The 6,404-nt window shown below is 37.9% G+C and overlaps 1 pseudogene; it reads left to right on the top strand.

The window, feature by feature from the left end:
• The first annotated feature begins 605 nt into the window (after positions 1-605).
• Positions 606-3,646, top strand: LOC147460310 (uncharacterized; annotated as a pseudogene).
• The last annotated feature ends 2,758 nt before the right edge of the window (positions 3,647-6,404 follow it).

The raw sequence follows: 6,404 nt of genomic DNA, 5'->3' as shown, positions 1-6,404 counted from the left end.
AACTATTACACAGTGTGAGGATAGCATTCTTGCAGAGCTAGTGCCTCAAGAACAAGAACTTGCAATAGTTCCATTTGTGGTGATACCGGAGGTGGGGACTGATGAAAACAAAGAGGCTGAACTCTACTTGAACAAAGGAGACGACATTCTAAACTAGGATGTTTACTTGTCATGAGTGTCCTCCGATTCCACTTTGTAGAATGGTGTCTCATGCTAAAGTAAGAGGTCTAAGAAATGAGGTTATTAGTTTGAAAACAGCATTTGGCAAGGAGGGCTATGTTGCAGAGAAAGGGGCTTTTATTGTTTCCATATGGTCATGTTCACGTGAAGAGTACTTGGTGACCCAAGAGATCATGGAAGAATGGGACCTCGTTTGGAAAGTTGTTAATACGGAGTTTGAGCAAGAGATAGTTAGGTCTCCATACCTTGCAATTCTTTCCAACAAAATGTTTCTGGTTTGGGATGGAAATGACAGGCTTATGGCATGGACGAGTGCCATAAAAGAGCGCTTTTCTCGCACTAAAGAAAAGCATCAAAGAGTCTTATGTACAATCATTGATCCTTGCAAAGTTCCAGAGATTGCACTACTTTCAACACTCCAACGGATGAACTAGTGAGTATCGGAACTCTTCTACAATACGATATGTCTTTTGTTGTTCTTATCATGATTTTTTTCTTTTGGCTTTGTGTAGCTTGAATACTCATGCTCTTGTCCCTACGTCATTAAGGGATGAGATTGTGAACTGCATGAGTATATGTGAGGTAGACCATGAATCATATTTGATTGATCTTCTTGATAAAGATCAAAAGGTCATTGCACACATTAGGAAAAAGATGTCAAAGGGGTCTGAGCCTTGGTTTCCAATGACTCGAAGATACTTGGGAAAGTTAGTATACAATGTGAGCATTTATTTTTCTTCTTTGAGTATAACTTTGAAGGTCACTATATATTTTGTGTGAGATTATAATTTATTTTTAATAGGTTCAAATGACAATGGCTCTAAGCAAGAAGTTGGACCAACTAAGATTGACAGTGTCTGAAGAAGAGCTTGGCAAAATTGAGAAGAAAGAGAGTGAGGAGCTTGCTCATCGATTTGGAGATAGGATTGGAAAGGTGATCTAGTGGTTGTTAAGAAAGATAATCTTCTGCATCAAATAGGATTCTTCATTGTTAATTTTATATGTATCAACTCTTTTGTGTATGTAGATTTTGAATATAATTGATCCTCGCCATGGCGATGATTGGAAAGAAAAAGTTCTAGCACTTTTTTGGGATAGTGAGAGTTTTGCGACACTAGAAAAGTTGAATCTTATTGCTTTGTCTGATGTCGCTATTGATTCAAAGATACTTTGGCTTTCTCTCTTGGAAGCAAACAAGGCAACAAAAACTTTGTTTCACTTGCAAAGAGGAGACCACTTGTACATATAGTATGTGAACAATTTTATCTTTTTCTATTTTGTTTGTTTTTCATGGTTTGGATGGTCAACCCTTTTGATTGTTTTAGTTGGATTCGAAGGGAGCTTTTGCTAGAAAAGGTGGGTAGAACTGCAGATACCATTCTCAAAGACTTCATTGACATTCCTGGAGGGTTGCTACTTTCTGAAGATTTTACTCTTGCTAACTACTACATCGAGGTGAAAATGGAGAAAAGGAAACCTTTGTTTCCTCTAGAGTCTCGTGGAGAGATTAGAGAGAAAGGTGTTCTCAACAAGGCACAAAGAATCCCAGAATTGTTGCAAAAATCGGGGCAACGCTTGGTTTACAGGTCTAACTTTCTCCTCTTTACACCTTGTAATTTATCTCTTATTTGAATAATTGTGAATATTTTATGAACATTATTTTGAGAAAGTATTCATCGCATAATGTATGTGTTTTCCTTTGGATAGGTATTTCATTGCATTAAAGAGTAAAGAGCACATTAATTCCATTCCCATATTTGCTCGTAAGTGGGTGGATTTGAATGATGAAACAACTTGTATGTATTCGGTGGAAATGCAAGGATTAACTCCTTGGGAAGTAGAAAATTATCCATGGTGGATTGACATGGAAAAAGGTCATATTCTAGCAAATGAGAAGGAGCTTTGGATCAGGCATGGAGGAGACAAGGAAATGGAGCAGAAAAGGCAAGGGTAGAGAAAGAAAGTGTTAATGTTAGAGAGAAGGGAAAAGAAAAAATCCAAGGTAAACCCAAATCTTCTTCTGTGTATGTTTGCTTTTGAGCATTTGGTATGTGAAAAAATGCTTATGTGTTCTTGGAGAACTAAATTCTCTCTTTGTTCTTCTATGTATGATTCTTTTTATGGTTGCTTTTTGGTTTACATAGATGAAAGCGACACTCTCAAGAAAAATCACATAAGCGTCTCTGAGAGCCTGGATGGTGGCTTGGGATATGAGCATGAGGAAGTTGTGGATGTTGTTGGTAAGAAGGATTTAATCTTATGTGTCTATGGCCTTGCATATGTTAGCAGATTATGTAGTCAATCCATTTTGAAGTTTGGTTGTCTATTTTTAGGTAGTTCACTCTCTTTGAAAACACGGAAGTCAATGTTATTTGTACACAAGCCTTGGGTTGCAGAGAATGGATTGAGATGTTCGGACTCTTTGTCTATTGTGGGAGACTATGTGCTCATTGGCAAAGATTTTGCTGAGGGAAAGAAGAATAAAGTTTACTCACAGATTCATGAACACGTTTTAAAACATAGAGTTGTATGCACTAAGTACACAAAGAAAGGTAGACAAGTGAAGTGGGCTGCAGATTTTGTTTTTCTTGATTTTCCTTATGGTCACGATTTGCATGGGTCATCCATACATCCCGCTTGGGACGAGCTTCGTGATGATCATGTGTGATATGAGATATCTCTATCTGCTACCACACTCTCTGATTTCGGATGGATGTTGATAATGGGATCTACTGGAGGTAATTTTCTTGGTAGAAATCTCAAATTGATTTATTTTTTTTAAATGTAAGTTTGTAGCCATCGTATTGTAGGTGAGATTATGGGATTGGTGGAGCGGTATTGCCGAGTGTCAGGATTAGACATCTTCAGACGCATTATTGTGGTGCATCATACTCCATATGGCAGTATGACTCATTCTTCTTCTACCATAGAGGTTGGAAAAATTAATTTTTTGTGGTCTCTAGTGCTTTTGTTATGTGTTTTACTTATTGACTATCTTATGCGCAGTACATGACCTCCATGATTTGGTTAGCTCATAGACATGGGCCGGTTCCTCCTGTGTTCCTTCGGGAGTCTAATTCACGTTTTGAGGCTCTAGGGATGAAGCCTCAGGACTCATTCATGTATCACTACCTACCCAGAGAAGTCTATGGCACATACATATACGGGCATGGAGTGGCGAGGTCTGATGCAGAGGAGTGTTTCTTTTGTTGCATGTTTCTTGGATATGCTATCTACACCAGATGCGATATGTTTGGAGCTTGGTTGTGGAATAGCTCCATTGTTGCAGGCATGTCTTGGATCTACACGTCTTTGTGTGTCCTTAGATCGGGACGATGGCATCATCTCATCTTTTGTGTTACCGCTATTGAGTAGCCACACAGCTCGAACATCCACCACTGCATATACAGGGAGGGACGACGATGATGAGATTGATCCTTTTGAAGGGGTCACACCATACGACTAGTGAGAGTCTTCTACTTTATGGTCATCGTAGGGCATTGACTATTTCATACATTTGCATGTTTGTATCGATATTTATCTCTTTTGGAGTTTTAGATATTGGTAGTGGCCTTGTGGTTACTTTGTTATGCTTTTTTTTTAAAGTGTGTTGCTAGACTATGCAGAGGCGATGGCTAGAAGCATGGAGACAGATCCGCGATATGATGTGAGGTTACAAGAATGTCAAAGTTATCGTCTTTTGTTTGTAGATGATGAGTGCGACTCCACTTGATATATTTTAAATAGAGCAAACTGTAACACTCTTTCATATGTGCATTTTTGAAGTTAAACTGTGTCTAAAACTTCTAAGTGTGTGTATCTTTCAAATTGTTTACTTTGCATGCTATACTCAATATGCTTTTCATATATAAATGCATGTCTTTGTATAGTGATAAACACTAGGTGTTCATGATTTCTCTGATTACAAATTAGGGTTAATTTGTTTTATCAAAAAAGAAGGTTGTGAAGTGACAAGTCCTCCATCTAAAAGTGCTTGTTCATGTAGCTTTCAAATTCTTGAGATGTAATTGACTAGATTATCATGTCACTTTGTAGACTATGCAAACATCACAAGTTACTTTTGATTGTTTAAATCGGTGGACAAAGTGTGGATTTCTTTTGAGCAGGAATGTGTTTTCCATCATATTATTATGTGCATATGTTTCACTTTTTCTCTTTTGCTACAATGAATACATGTCTTATACTTTATGTGAGACATTCAACTTTTATCTTGTTTTGAAAAAATGTCTATGAAAGAGGCAGAAGTGGCTAGACTAAAAATACTGCTTAGAGAATAATATTTTCTCGTGGTTACTTTGTTATGTTTTTTTTTCGAAATGTGTTGCTAGACTATGCATAGGCGATGGTTAGAAGCATGGAGAGATATACGCGATATGATATACAAGGATGTCCGAGTTCTCGTCTCTTGTTTGTAGATGATGAGTGTGACTCCACTTAATATATTTTAAATAGAGAAAATTGTAAAACTCTTTAGTTTATATGAGATATTCAACTTTCATCTTGTTTTGAAAAAATGCATATGAAAGAGGCAAAAGTGGCTAGACTAAAAATAGTGCTTAGAGAAAAACGTTTTGTCATGGTTTGCTCGGAATCCACATTCGCTCAAAAGGTCTCGCTCGGAGAACGGTGACACCCATTAGGCCTTGGTCAAGTAAATCAGTGATTTGAGTTTGTATCTCCCTGTGTGCGATTGGATTTACACGATAAGGTGCTCTACAAGGAGGTTCACTACTTGGTATAATGTCAATATTGTGGTCTTTTGGGCGTGAAGTTGTGAGAGAAATGCATCGTGTGTAGAGTCTAACCCTTGTTCCCGTTTATTCTCCCACATTAAATGATCAGTTTAATATGAGAAAATCATTTGTGTTGGTTAGATATTAGATTTTATGAAATCATGAATTTCTTGAGGCTTTGTGATCCGTTCGTAGGATGACTGGTGCCCCCAAGAGATAGTGCTTGCATGTGTCTAGAGCATGTAGATCAACTAAAAGTTCTTTTTTGTATATGCCTAGGATCCATTCATTGGCATTGAGCCTTTGGCTCTCATATGCTATGGCATGCCCTTCTTGAAGCAAAACTGCTCCAAGGCAATCACCACAAGCATCACATTGGACCTCAAATGGCTTTGAGAGATTTGGAAGCCTAAGGACTGGTTGGGAGGTAAGCTTCTTTTTTATCTTGTCAAAAGCATCTTGTTCTTTAGCAGTCCATGAGTACTTAACGTTCTTCCTTGTTAAGTCATGCAATGGTCCTACTATTTGAGAGAATTTTTCTATGAAGCGTCTATAGTATGCATACATACTAATAAAGCTTCTTAGCTCATGTAGATTCCTTGGATTAGGCCATGCTTTTATTACCTCAAACTTTGATGGATTCATACATATACCATCTTGAGAGATATGTTTTCCCCTGTTTTTGAATTGCTCTTTTGGCTTGAGTGTGAGAGAGGAGTGGAAATTTTTGATGTGCTAGTTTTGCTTGGATGGAGAAGTTTTTATTATTAGGAGTGAGAGACATGATACGTGTTTTATAATTAATCAACAGGTCAAATTCATGACAAAATGGCATTCCCAAAATCATATCAAGACCGTGCAATGGGGCTACCAAAAATGTACGTGCTTGTGTAAATTCACAAATGTCAACTTCAACAGTAACTTGGGTCTTGCAATTGAAATGTTGATTATTAAAAATAGTTTTGACCTCGTGAGGTGATGAGATTTCAGAGAGAGAGAGAGAGTTGTTGTGCCAAGCGTGTAGAAATGAAATCGTGGCTACTACCATCATCTAACTGAATTGTGATACTTTCACCCTTAACAGTGCCTTGCACTTTAAGCAAAGTGTGAGGAGATATAAGAGTACCTGAAGATGGGTTGTCATCGTGATTATATTCAGAATCATATTCCTCACCGTAATTAGCTTCCGCGTCATTGTCATTGGGATTAGCATCTTTGATGAGGTTAACAGTAGCACCGTTGGAGCGGTTGTTGTTGAAAGTTCTTTGGTTTGGGTTTTGGTTGACTCCGTTGGATTGGTCATTCCCCTTAGCAGGACCATTTGGGCACTTATTTGCATAGTGACCATACTGAAAGCATTTAAAACACTTCACCTTTTTGTTACCATTAGAATTTTGACTAGGACGTTGGTTGGAAGAATTTTGGTTGCACCGCTGCTGTGTGTTGTTGTTGTTGCTGCCATACGGTTCA

Source organism: Adiantum capillus-veneris, chromosome 4 (assembly GCF_014529385.1).
Source record: "Adiantum capillus-veneris isolate H3 chromosome 4, ASM1452938v2, whole genome shotgun sequence".
NCBI classification, from domain to species: Eukaryota; Viridiplantae; Streptophyta; class Polypodiopsida; order Polypodiales; family Pteridaceae; genus Adiantum; species Adiantum capillus-veneris.
Note: the sequence above shows the minus strand (reverse complement) of the source record. Positions and strands in the feature narration are given on the sequence as shown.